This window comes from Lepidochelys kempii, chromosome 1, assembly GCF_965140265.1.
Source record: "Lepidochelys kempii isolate rLepKem1 chromosome 1, rLepKem1.hap2, whole genome shotgun sequence".
NCBI classification, from domain to species: Eukaryota; Metazoa; Chordata; order Testudines; family Cheloniidae; genus Lepidochelys; species Lepidochelys kempii.
In genome coordinates this window covers 48,514,591-48,529,001 of record NC_133256.1, presented here as the reverse complement: position 1 = coordinate 48,529,001, position 14,411 = coordinate 48,514,591, and the positions used below count along the sequence as shown (strand labels likewise).

Below are 14,411 nucleotides of genomic sequence, written 5' to 3'. Positions count from 1 at the left end.
GCCTTATTTTTGTCACCCTCTGCTGTTGTATGGCTAGGATGATGAGCCGGGCACTATGGTTGCATGGGGCGCCCACAGTGAAGTGCTTTGTGACACTAACACCAAGGTTAATTTGGCACCTCAGTCACAAAGAGCATATGCTGATTGTGACAGGCTCTCAGGGAGGCAGCTTCCCACATGTGCTGCCCTGATCTTCCCATTGGTGTGTTCAGCAAGAAGGGGCTGGCCCGTTGCAAGTCATCTTGTGTGCCTCTGACAGATTATATTTTTAAGCAAGAAAACAAAACCAGGATGTCTTATGGGCTGCTTTATCTTTAAGGACAGCTTGGAGCTGCAACTGCGAGGTAAGAAGTCTCATGCCTGAACTTTAAAACTGGGAGTGTAATTAGCATGTCAGCCTTTAAACACTTTAATGTGCAACTTTACATGACATGTATATGATAAATTGTCTGTATAATAACATTTCCCTGACAAACTATTGTGAATCTTCAGCTGATAACAGTTCTTGCTTTGAAAAACTCCACAAAAGGTTAGCTGTGTTTGTTGTGATAATAAATGTGTAGTAGGAAGAGGAGGTTTCTTTCAGTGAATGTAACCAGTCTAGATTGAAATGACTTCGATTATCTATGCCATTTGAAAATGGTTTTATGTGCAGGGCCAGTCCTGCTGAGGGGGGAATCCCATGGGAGTTGTCAGCAAATGTCAGACTGGTTTGTGTGTGTCTTTGTCATGAGCGGTCATTTGGTGCTTGCTTGTGTGTGAAGAGGGATTAGTTTAAATCCTGCTGTCACAATTGTGTGGCACTGCATTCACTTAGATGAAAAATCTGTTCATATCAGGTGTTGGCAAGCTGGCCAATTAATAATGATTGTGGCAAATTAGCTTGAGAGATTATAGCTCATTATGATGCAGATTTACAGAAGTCTTTTTATGACAAAATGATACAGAATGTTTACTAATGTGTGAGAGAATTATCCATGGCAGTTAAAAACAAATTACTGCCCCCTTCCCCCCAAAAAATCCCTTTCTATTTATTTTTTAAATAAATAGGAATTGTTAAATGTTTTTCCGCAGTAGAGCTTTTGGGGCTGAACACCAGTTCTTAATGATCCAGTTCTGCAGGACTGGGCAAAAATTCTGAGTCCAAACTTGAGGAGTGTCAGTTTCCTACTTAGAGAATAACTGAAACTGGGGGGCAATTTGGTCCTAAAATGTTACTTTATACTTTCTCCTATGTAGTTAAAGCTAATGTGTTGGAGCTTTTTTTGGTTTACTAAGTCCTTGATAAAAGCTGAAAGTTACACTATTAAACAAGGTTGTTTTCAATCTTTCCTCAAATAAGTTGCTTTTCCAGCTTCACCCTTCTCTTCTGCCCTTTAACATGTGCATTACACCATCTTTGACTAATCTTTGACTTTGGTCCAAAGTGTTTCCTTTCCATTTATTCGCCACCTTCTGCTGACCACTACAGGATGAACATTTAAACTTTGGCCAAAAGGGAAAAAAAAGTAGTAGTTTTCCATTAATCTGAAGTTGGTATTTATGTGAAGACATTCCAGCAGGAGGTGCTGAAGAACAATAAAAACAACACATATTTTCCAACCAGACAAATGCCCCAGTGCTGTGTGCTGCTGTTCTGACATCAAGAGGCACTTTTAATTGGAAGAAGATTCTTATTCTAAAATCCACAAACACCAACATCTACTTAAGGGTAAATATTTAGAATTGTTTTAACCCTGTGTATCACACAAACCACACTACATTTTAATAATGTTAAAATCAAATGTCTTTTCAGCCATTTTCTTTCCCTTTTCTCCACTAGTAAATTAATGTAAACAGCTGTATAAATAATAGAATATATGTTGATATGCGTTAAGTTATATAGTTTTTAAATGTTAATTAAAAAAGTCTCCAAATTGAAGGGCTTCTATAATCCTTATGTTACAGAGTGTTTCTTCTTTATATGAGTGCTCACTTGGGTTCTTTTATTCAATGAATTTGATAGCGTTTTCACTGTCGGCTATTGCTATATACATACAGTGAACCAGATTCTTGGTTACACAAGTGTAAATAAACAAGAACTCCACTGAAGTCAGTGAAATTACTCTGGATTTGTTTCAGTTTAACTAGGATCAGAATCTGGTCTAATATTTCCAGCTGGTATGTGTGCCAAGCTAGGGTATTTTGACAAAATAAACAAAGCAGTACTGCAATTATAAATATTACAAATAGAAGGGCTGCCAGTTAACTACAGGGTTGGCAGTTGTTTTTCTAGTTAGAGTTTCTTCCAAAAGAAAAGATTAAATTGAACAGCATAGTTAAAATTCTGCACAAGATTGTGTTCTCTCAATTCTTTTCCTGGGAATTTCATTTATTGTTAACAGCACCCTGCAAAATCATATTTAATTCTGGTTTTACACCATGTCCGTCACCATTGTATGTATAACCTCAAGTTATAAAATGTGCACATGCTTATATTTCTTTCTCTCTTCCAGTTTGCAGGGACTGACTTTGGGAGGGTTTTTTTCTCTTTATTTTGTTGTTATTATTGTAAGAAAGTTAGAGAGTGAATTCTGGGTTTTTCTCTGTAAGTGCTGAGGTTCATGATTTCCTAGTTCCTTCTGGAAACAATTTCCAGATTGATGGGCCAATCACAAGGAAAGTTCTGTTACCTGCCCACAGAAGTCTCATTCTTGAAGGTGATAATTGCGTTTTTTCAGTGGCCATCCACTCTGCAAGATAATCATGTGAGATATTTGTGCTAGAAAACCCTAACATGATTATTTTGCAGCATGGATGGGATGTCCTAACTGTGACTTTGACTTCTCAGCTTTCTGTGCAGTATGATATCCCAAAGTGCATTGCTCCACAAATTTCAGGGACGGTTTGTGTGCATATCTGGGCATGCAATCCATCCTGTAGGGATATGCTGACTATGTTTCAGGTGTGGAAGGGAAGTTTATTTTTCTACTGCTGGTCATAGAAATCACCCCTGCATCCATTTCAACTGAAAAGATTAATTCAAACAAAAATCTTAAGTATCTTTGGGGGTCTTGGACCCTAAACCAAAGACAGCTCAGGTGGGCGCTATTCTTCTCCCAATTCAGCTTCACCATTTCATGCAGTCCGGGGACCAGAAATGGAAATGTAGATGCTGTATCACATAAAGGGGAATATTAGCAAGGGAATGAAGAAACCCAACTTGGAACCACCCCATTTCCTGAAGCCTCATAACTCATCGACACTGCAACCTGCCTATACATAATGACACTGCTTCAGACAGACTCTCAGGAAAGTAACTCTGCCAGGGCGTCTCCACCTGAGAAGGGAATGGCTAAAATGCAACAATCCGTATAGGATGGATTAACATACATCAACAGGCACATATACATTCCACAGGGGTGCACTCATTTAAAAGTATTACATTTAAGCTACGATGCCCTGGAGACTTCCAGAATCAGCATCGTTCTCCCGGTGACTGTTGAAAGCAATCCAGGAGATTTTAAGAAAATGACATTACGTCATGTTGGGGGGAAAAAAATCTCCTGGAATATCTTCAGTCAGAGGTGGCAACCCTTGCCACTTTGCCTAGAGTCTCTAGGGTTATTATGGTTCTCTCAGGCTTTACATGGGGGGCATGACGAAAAGTAGATGCGCCAGGCCCATCCACTTTCAAAAAGTGGGAGGGCCATGGCCCCCTGGCCTAAGTCTATCCAGGGCCGGTGCAAACACTAGGCGAACTAGGCGGTTGCATAGGGCGCCAAGTGGTTGGAGGCGGCCAAAAGCGCGCTCTGGGGAGGCGGTGGAGCGGAAGTGAGCTGGGGCAGGGGGTGTGGGGAGGGCCGCCTGCAGCAAGTAACTGGGGGGAGGGGTGGCGGCGCATAGAAGAACTGCTCCCCACCCCAGCTCACCTCTGCTCCGCCTCCTCCCCTGAGCATGCCGCCCCCCTCTGCTTCTCTCCCTCCCAGGCTTGCGTGCCAAACAGCTGTTTGGCGTGCAAGCCTGAGAGGCGGGAGAAGCAGCGACGTGCTCAGGGAGGAGGCGGAGCAGAGGTGAGCTGGGGCGGGGAGTTGCCGCACAGCTCCCCGGGCCGAGGGAGGGGGTGGTGGGGAGTTGCCGCACGGCTCCCCGGGCCGAGGGGAGGGAGGGCGCGGTGTGGAGCTGCCACGGTGGGGGGGCGCCTCAGGGCAGAGAGGGGGGCGGGCACAAGGTGGAAGTTTCGCTTAGGGCGCAAAACATCCTTGCACCGGCCCTGGGCCTACCCTATTCCAGCATCAATGCCACAGACTCCCCAAACCCGGGAACCATCAATTGGGTCTAGTAAATTCACCGTCTCCAAGATGAACTCCGGAGGTACCTGGAGGAGGCTAAAGAAGCCTACAAATGGTTTGCAGAATGATGATGCCAAGAGCGTCCAGTATTTGCTGGGGGCTAGAAGGTCTGGCTCACTGCAAAACAGCTTAGGAAAAATCAGCCTTCCCAGAAGTTAAACCACCAGTTCGTTGGTCCCTTCCAAATATGCAATCTGGTCAATCCAGTTGTGTTTACGTTGCAACTTCCCCAGTCCCTCCACATACATCCAGTATTCCATGTGTCACTCCTCAAGCCCAATATAGAGAGTCCCTTGCCAGATGGGTCTCAACCCCTCTGCCAATTGGGATTCAGGGACACAAAGAATATATAGTGCATGAGATCCTTGACTCCTGTTTGTGGCAAGGTTGCCTCCAATACCTCACACTGGGAAGGTAAATGGGAACAATCCGGGGAGCCTGCAACCCATATTCACCCCCCTGAGCTAGTGAAAAAGTTTCACCAGCATCATCCTAACTAACTAGTCCCAGTGGCAGCTCAGAAGGGGGAGTGGTGTAAGGATCAGAGGAAGCAGGTCTAGAACCCGGGGCTGTGAGTACCCTGAATCTCTGACATGCCCTTGTCACCACTAAGGTAGATAGGTAAAGTGCCATCTCAACAATCCTGGAAGGTCATGACCTACAGGCAGTCCTATCAAAGTACCCAAGGTCTGCAGCCACCTGATTGGCTTGCTCCTGCTGCATAAGCCAGGAAATGAGCTGGGTTGGCTGTCGGAGAAATTGAGCAGACTTACTATTGCAATCTGCATTTAGCCCTGTTCCTGCCTCATCTCTGCCCTTGCTTCTAGCTCCCACCTTGCTGCCCCTCTGGTTCCTGCCTTTATGCCTTGCTCCTGACCATCAGCTACCATTCCTGGCTCTAACCCTCCAGCTCAGACCTCTGACTTCCACTTGGCTTGACCCTTGGTTCTGGCATTTGGTATTTGACCACAGCTCTGATCCTCACCTTCCGTTTCCAGTTCTGATGCTGGATGTACCCCAGGCTCTGCTGTTTGTTAGCTGACTCTGGTTCGGACCTGGATGCCTGCTCTGCCCACTAGGCCATACTGCCTATGTTCCAGTTCCTAACACTCTCATTGTGTCAATGTACTGGGGAGTTATGTGCTTGTTGGAGATGGTGAGAAGTAGGGTTGCCAACTGGCTGTTCTTTGTAGTGCCTCAGCAGTGGCTGGTGAATATGTGCCAGAAGCCTTTTCTTTTTTTCCATTAGACAGTTAAGCACAAGTGAGCTCCCTGCTCTGGAGAGAGATATGGAAGCCCAGTAAGTGGTATCCTCCCCCCTTCCACTTTCACAGAGGTCTTCTTGAGTTCAGGATGGTCAGTCAGGCTGCTGGCAGCCTTACTTGGAGAGTTGCATGTGCATTGCATCCACTACCCCCAGACACCCAGCATCCCTCAGACACCCAGCACCCATCAGCTCTCCTCATGTATTGATCACCCACAGCCCTTTACAGAGTTCTTGGCACCACCCATAACCTTGAGTCCTACTCAGAGCCTCTTGCACACACCCCAGCCACACTTAACTAATAATTAGCTATTGTCTGCACCAGTATCCATTTTGTTGGGAGCAGGCAGAGAAGAGGTGGGCAGTGGCTGGTTTTCTGCATCTCCAAGGTGGCAACCAAAATGAAGAGTTGGTCTTCAGCATAGTCATGATGATGAGAAGATACCAGTGCACTTTGCAAGTATTTACTAGTTCTTTCATTTAGAGGGTGTGTGAGTGGGGTTTATGGAAAAGCCTGGCAGAACCAGTATTAACACAGGAGGATACTCCTGTGTGAAAGCATCCCTGTCCACATTGTTAATTTAATAGCAGAACCAGTTGCTGGGGAAAGTAGAAATCTGTTGATATTCCTGCCCCGCCCCCTCTCCAGCCAGGTCTGCTGCTATCCGTGTATCTGCAGTGTTATGTTAAGACCAAATTTTCCATCATTCCAACAAACAGACGTTTCTAGAGTCCACTATTGCCCTTTGTTACCAACCAGCAGTTTGGACAGAAGCATTGTGCCATGCCCTGGACTACCACAAACCACTGACTCCTATTTCTAAAATAATGTTCAGGGATCACTGGTTTCAAAACACCAAAAACAGAACAAAAGTGAATCAATATATTGAGACATGATAGGGTGTGCACCCCACACAAGGCACATCAAGTTAAATTAGGTTAATTAGCCTGTTAGACTGCACCTGAGGGTGAGCGAGGGGTTGAAAAACTGATTGATAATGGAACCCAGCTGAGAGGGCACAGGTGAGGCTGGTATAAAGCCTGGAAATTAGCAGTAGAAAGACACTCTATGTGAGAAGGAAGGTGTATTTGGGGGCCTATGGAGTTAAGTAGTGTGCAGTTATTCCCCAGGAGGAGGGAGTTTAAGCTGGTAAACTGAAATGGGGGGAAGCCAGAAGCTGTAGGAAGGAGTCTAGGGAAATAGCAACAGAGTCTGGGAGAAAACAGATCACAGTTATTAGACATAGGGTCTCTGGACTGGAATTTGGAATACAGGGTGGGTCCAGGTTCTCCTGCCAGCCACTGGAGAAGTGGCACAGTCTGGGCAGTGAATGGGAAGACTGCCTGAGACAGTTTGTATGGAGAGACTTTGATACCCCAGCAGGGGAGGATGATAGAAACTTGGCTGGAGGGCAAAGTCATGAAGAGAGGAACTCTGAGGTGCAGAGAGAGAACGTGGTAGGGTGTGTGACCAAGCAGTAGAATAGGGCATTGGACCTGGAAAGAGCTAATCCTAAGGGTGGCCAGAAGGAGGTGCTCTTGCAGTGAGCAGACCTGTGATATGAGACAATTGGACTGCTGGCATTGGGATGTTGTCATTATAGCCAGTTAGTGCTATTCAAAGCCCTAGTCTCGGATAGGCCCAGTGATTCACCAACAGCTGAGGTAAGTTTTCATGTGCATCTCTTGCCAGTAACAGCAGATCACTTGAAAATCATCTGAATCAGGTTAAATGATAGTGTTACAGTCCCACCTATCCCAATGTAATTAACATTTCAGGCCAATTTATTTATCTATTATCTTGGTGTAAGTCTTAGTCAAAACATTGCAAGAATGTGTAATGTTTTGGTGGTGGTCAACTTTTTCATCTACCTGTCTGTAGACTAACTCCTGGATACTTAGCTATATGTAAGGCATGCAGCTAACTGGGTAGGCCTTCTGCTCACCCTGCTGACTTGCCTGCCACACAAAGCATGCACGTCACAAATGCCCCCTAATTACAAAATAACCACAGAGATAATTGAAGTGAGTGCCTACGTGTGTGTGTCATTATGCTGGCATCTGGATTCTGTTACAGGAGTGAACTAATAGTTTTCAGGTGTTACCTTGAAATAAACTATTAGAATAGGGTTTTCAACATAATCTGAAACACAAATATGTCTGTCATAAGTGGTGTCCTGAAATAATAGGAACAGGAGTCTCATTTCACGGATTGCAACAAATATGTTTTTAAAAGCATATGGCTTGACTTGCTGAGACAGCACAGTCTGTGAGCAGAAAAAACAAGGGTGAGGGGGATGTCCCAGGCACTAACCTAGTGGTTGGTGTCGGTGAAGTGTAAGAATCACAAGATGCACGTACAGAGCCCTCCTTGCAGACAGATGCAAGGAGGAGAGGTGTGCTGCTTTCTGAAGCTGTTTGCAATCTGTGCAAGGGCAGGAGAGAATTCACAAGAAGTTCTTGTGAACTATTTGCAGGAGGTAGTGGATGACAACAACAAGATGCTCAACTGTTGAAGATCGAGGGAGGCTTGGGAATTTAGGAGAGAAGCAAAAGAGCAGCACAGAGGGGAGGAACAGAGCCATAACAAGGCATTTTAGCACCCAGAGCAAGTGAGCACATTTGTGTCCACAAAGATGCAATGCCTCTGCACAGCTGGGCACTCCCTGAGCAGGGCGGGCTGCACAGCTTCGAGCTCCGTCCCTGGCACGCTCTTACCTCTCCCTCAAAGGAGCCTGGCACTGGCTGGTGATGCCCCCTGGAGCCAGCTCTTGCTCATGGAGCCTGGCTGCCAGCAGCAGAGCCAGGAGTACCAGGGTAGTGGTGAGCCAGCACCTCAGGAAGCATCTTATGGCATCTGGGCTCCAGGGGCAGGGGCCGGGGACAGGGGCATTGCCAGCTAGTGCCGGGCTTCAGAGGAGAGGCAGGAGCACATCAGGGCACAGCTCAGAGCTGTGCCACCTGGCCTCCCTGCAGAGCAGAGGCAGCCTGGCTCCGGGAGCAGGGCAGGGAGGGTTGCCGGGCAGCCAGCCAGCACCCCGACTCCCACAGCATGGAGAGCCAGGGGCCCCCAAGAGGGGCGGGCAGCTTCCAATCCACTGGCTCCTGGAAGGAAGTGACTTTTCTTCTTGGAGAGGTGTGCCTGTGGGTGCTCCACTCCAGGTGTGGGTGCATCCCTGCACCTTTGCTCGGAGATTTTTACAGCAGTACTCATATCGGTTGTGCATGCACAAAGCCTGGCCCACCCCGCTCTGAGTGTACCTTAATAGTACGTGTGCACAACCGGTCTCCTCAGTTCCTTCTCTTCCGTCCCTATCCTGAGACAGGGCTCAGCAGACTTGTTAGAGACTCTCTCCCCCTTTGTTCATATACCTTCCCTGTTAGTTAGTTACCAGTAGTACTTAGATACCACTTTCCTGTCTTTTTCTCTCTAAAACTAAAATAAAAAAAAAATAAATTTCTTTGTTCCTGTCAGCCTCAGCCGCTTCCGATATGCCTGGCTTTAAGCGCCGCTCTAACTGCAATGATGCCATCCCTCTTTCAGATGGCAATTTAAAACGTTTGGGAGAGTCCCACATCTGCCAAAAATGTGGCCACTGCAGTAAGCTTAAATCCAGGGCACGTAAGGACAGGGAGCTGAGATTAAAACTCCTCCTTCAGAAATCTTTAGGGTCAGCTTCAAACCCATGTGCCGACTCTGCTATATGCTGCAATCCCACCCTCCACCGCTGCCTCAAAGAAAGACAAAAAAACTTTAAAAAGCGGCACCCGCTCTCACCCACAAAGTTCTTCACAGGGCAAGACTTCTCTGGGCAGGTCTACCACCTCCCTCCCGGCGCTTCCCCGTCTGAGCACTTTTGACGTGCTGGGCTCCTCCGGCGCCAGGCAAAACCCACTTGCAGCTGCGGTGGTAGCACAAAGCTCCGGTGCCGAGGCTTCAGGCTTCCAGTTGTCTGCCTCTCTCATGGCGCTGTTCGGCACCGCTTCCATCGCGGTGCCGACCCATGTCAACATGCCTGACATCCCTCGCACCCCGCAGGCTATTCTTGCTGTCCCAGCACCGTCACCCGCTGAGCTGGCCAGCAGTGAAACAATGATCAGGACACCGGTGCAGCAGATTCCTCTCGCACAGCCCTCACCTCACAGAGGGGCTCCAGCACTGCAGTTTACACAGTCAAGGGACTTGCTGGTGTCACCGATCCTGCAGTCACTCCTACTCAATGCCTACTTCTCTCCAACTGCTCAGTCAGGGTCTGGACAGCCTTCCTCCAGTGATGAGGAAGTTGGACTGCAGGGAGAGTTTTCACCATATCAAATCTCCCATCCTCAGACCCCAATCAATAAAGATCACAGAAAAATTACTTTGTCCTACTCTCAGGAGCCTGCCCCATGGTGTGTAAACCCCTGGATGGCATGACCCAGGCCCTTTCCACCACAGTGGCAATATTGGGCTCCATGGGCATCTTATCCTCAAGACCACGCTTGCTATGCCACCACAGCCAGGCACGACACCTGCCTGCCACCACATCAGTGGAAGATTCATCAGCTGGGAAGGGACCAGGCAGCATCGTCACAACTGCAGGATCAGTCACCACCTGCCTCCAACCCAGTAATGCCTGATGAAGCCCTACTTCCTCCTCCCCCATCATCTTTGGACGACTTCTCAAAATTTCAAGACCTTTTCAAAAGAGTTGCTAGTGAGTTAAGAATTAACTTGGAGGAGGTTCCTGAACAGCAGCATGAGTTAATGGACATCCTGCAGCCCTCCTCTTCTTCTAGGATTGCATTACCGATCAACACAGCCCTTTTGGAACCTGCTAATGCCATCTGGCAGACTCCCCCTGGAAGCCTACCTACCTGTAAGCAAGTGGACTACAAGTACTTCGTCCCTTCCAAGGGCTCTGAATTCCTTTTCATCCAGTGCCAAACTCACTGGTAGTAGACGTAGTGAACCAAAAGACCAAGCTCCAGTTTCCCCGCTCCACTCCATCCAACAAGGGCAGTAAGCGATTAGATCTGCTCTGACGTAAAGTATACGCATCTTCTACATTACAATTTTGCATTGCTAATTATACTGCCGTTCTGGTAAAATATGACCACAAAAATTAAAACAAATTCATGGACTTTATTGATGACATTCCGGAAGAAACGAAACAACATTTATGGCTCTAGTTTCCAAGGGACAAATCATCTCACGTACCGCTCTTCAAGCAGCCCTCGATGCAGCCAATACAGCAGCAAGATCCATTGCTACAGCAGTTGTCATGCACAGAGGTTCACAGCTCTCCTCCTCTTCCTTTCCTCGAGAGGTCCAGAGTACCATTGAAGATCTTCCCTTCGACAGTGACAGACTCCTTGCCTCCACGAAGAACGACGTACTTCACTCAATGAAGGACGCAAGGGCAACTCTTCGGTTCCTAGGAATTCAAACCCTTATGACCAGAAGGCGACAATATAGATCTCAACCTTACCAGCGTCCATGCAACCCTGCACACACCCAGCAACTCCACAGGTCACATGAGCAACACCAGCAATGGCAGAGACCCAGATATCAGCATCACCATCCCAATTCCTCGGCAGCATCTCAATCCCCTCCGACTTATAAGCAGATCTGAAGCCTTGGTCGAGGGTATGGAAAACAATGTTCCCACTTCAGCTCTTACATGCCAAGTCCCTAATTTTGGACACTGCCTACGACCATTCTCCCATCAATTGCAGAACATTACCACTGACAAGTGGGTTATAGAGGTCGTCACAATTGGCTATTCCATCCCTTTCCTATCCCTACCTCCTACCCACCGAACTGCCCCGTTCCTCTGCAGGGACCCCTCTCACGAGCAACTGCTCCTCCAAGAAGTACAACGCCTCCTTCAATTGGGAGCAGTGGAACTCGTGCCTGAACAACATAGAGGGAAAGGGTTTTACTCCCATTATTTCTTAACAGAAAAGAAAACCAGGGGATGGTGACCGATCCTCTACCTCAAGTGGCTCAACAAATTTATCAAAAGCAAAAGTTCAAAATACTTACCTTCACCACCATAATCCCAGCGCTGGAGCAGGGTGATTGGTTTTCAGCCCTCGACCTACAGGACACCTATTTTCATGTGACTGTACATTGGCCCACAGACGTTTCCTTTGTTTTACCCTCAGCCCGACACATTTTCAATACAGGGTGCTACCCTTTGGCCTATACACCACATCCCAAGGTTTTTTCCAAGCTCCTAGCCATAGTCACTGCCTACCTCAGGAGACAAGGGGTCATAATATTTCCTTACCTCGACGATGGTCTCCTCAAAGCCGCAACGCTCAACAAAGCGCTTCGATTCACCCAGCTCACAGTCACTTGCTTCCTATCCCTCGGCCTACAAATAAACAAAACCAAATCCACATTCTCTCCTACCCAGCACCTGGAGTTCATAGGAGCACACCTTGATTCCCAGATGGGATTAGCATCTCTCCTGCTGGACTGCTTCAACAACATAAAACTACTGGCCACAAAACTTCGCAACAGTCCTCAGGTCACTGCACGAGACTGTCTACAACTATTAGGTCACATGGCCTTGTGCACTTTTGTGGTAAAAAATGCACTACTATACACAAGGTGCTTCCAAGCTTTGTTGGCCATGGTTTACAGACCAAATGTACACACTTTCTGAACAAGCTTCTATCCATACTTTTTCAGAGTCAAAGACTCTCTCCTGTGGTGGACAGTTCCCTCCAACCCCTACTCTGGAGTCCCCTTTCTCCAGGATGCTCCATCCCTCATAATGACTACCGATGCATCCCTCACAGGGTGGCGTGCATACATGTCCCACCACACAGTCCAGGGGCTATGGTCTTCAACTGAAACCTCCCTACACATAAACGTCCTGGAACTTGGAGCCATACACAACACCTGCTGTCACTTCCTCCCATTGATCTAACATGTATGGATAATGATAGATAACGTCGCCTGCATGTTCTACAGGCAGGGAGGAGCTCGCTCTCACTTGCTTTGCACAGAAGCTATGAAGCTCTGGAATTGGTGCCTTGTGAACAACATCTGGATATTAGCCACTTATCTTCATGGAGCTATGAATACCACAGTGGATGAATTAAGCAGACACTTTCCCTGGGATCATGAACGGGAGATACACGACACAGTCATCCGCAACATATTCAGCATTTGGGGCTACCCAACCATAGACCTTTTTGCAACTGTAAAAAACACAAAATGTCCCAAATTTTGCTCCAGAGCGGGACTGGGCAACCATTCCCTGGGAAATGTGTTCATGGTCTCATGGGACCAGGACTTACTATATGCATTTTCCCCAATACCAGTTCTCCACAGAGTCCTGACAAAGATATGAACAGATCATGCCACGGTAATTCTGATTACCCCGTCATGACCCAGACGACCGTTGTTTCATTCCTCACCAGAATGTTAATTCACCCACCAATTTTGTTGCCCCTCACACCGAGCCTCCTATCGCAGCAACATGGCTGATTTCTTCATCCCAACCTGTCCATGCTTCACCTCAAAGCTTGGTTCCTACATGATTCTCCCAAAACGAACTAGCATGCTCCGAGTAGGTTCAAAGAGTGCTCCTACATAGCAGAACACAATCTACTTGAATCATTTATCTCCGAAAGTGGAAGCGATTCACACAATGGTGCTCAACTAAACAACATCCTCCTACTTCTGCACCTCTTCCACTCATACTTGACTACCTATTAGATCTTAAGCAATCAGGCCTTTCTTTCAGTTCCATCAAAGTCCACTTCACTGCTATTACAACTTTTCATGACAAGATCAATGATACCTCTGTTTTTTGCTCATCCAACCACCAAGCGTTTTCTCAAAGGGCTCCGATCCCTATACCCGGACATTAAACCTCCTACCCCTCCATGGGACCTTCACTTAAGCATGATAATACTAACTCAACAACCATTCGAGCCCCTAGCCACTTGCTCCCTCTTACACCTCTATGAAAACAGCATTCTTAGTAGCAATCACGTCTGCCAAAGGGGAAGGCGAAATAGCAGCTCTCATGGCAGACCTCCCCCCTTATACACTATTTTTCAAGGACAAGGTTACCCTCCGACAACACCCAAAGCTTCTTCCAAAGGTGCATTTGTCATTCCACATCAATGAGCCAATACACCTACCAACCTTCTTTCCTGAACCATATGCAAACTCTTTTGAATCCACAGTGCATATGTTAGATGTACGCAGGGCTTTGTCCTTCTATTTGGATAGAACCAAGCCCTTTCGGAACTCTTCTAGACTCTTTGTCTCCATTGCGGAGCGCTCCAAAGGGTCACCTATTTCTACCCAGAGACTTTCAAACTGGATTTCTGAGTGTATCCAACTGTGCTACCAGATAAAGAAAGCTACATCTCCTGCTGGAGTCAGAACTCACTCCACTAGATCTGTGGCTACCTCCGTGGCTTTTCTACACAAAGTTCCTCTGGCTGACATCTGTAAAGCGGCCACTTGATCTTCTGAAAACACACTTGTTAAACATTATGCCCTTACTCAAGGCACTCTCTCTGATACACAATTAGGCAGAGCTGTATCATCTACTGCATTCTTACCAAATCCGAAGTCCCTACCTCTTTGAGATACACCTGCTTTTAAGTCACCTGGAGTGGAGCACCCACAGGGACATCTCCTGAAGAGGAGGAGGCTACTCACCCTGTGCATGATATCACTTAAGTATGATAATACTAACTCAACAACCATTCAACCCCTAACCACTTGCTCCCTCTTACACCTCCGCCAGAGGGGCAGTAAATGATGTTCTTCGAGATGAGTGTCCCTGTGGGTGCTCCAC

At 47.1% G+C, this 14,411-nt stretch overlaps 1 protein-coding gene across 2 annotated transcripts in view; it reads left to right on the top strand.

The window, feature by feature from the left end:
• The first annotated feature begins 258 nt into the window (after positions 1 to 258).
• STARD13 (StAR related lipid transfer domain containing 13) overlaps positions 259 to 14,411 on the top strand; it is a 473,464-nt gene continuing 459,311 nt past the window's right edge. For both annotated transcript variants that reach the window (XM_073341701.1, XM_073341692.1), the window contains exon 1: positions 259 to 344. The gene's annotated coding sequence lies outside the window, so the exon portion shown is untranslated. The remainder of the gene's footprint in view (positions 345 to 14,411) is intronic.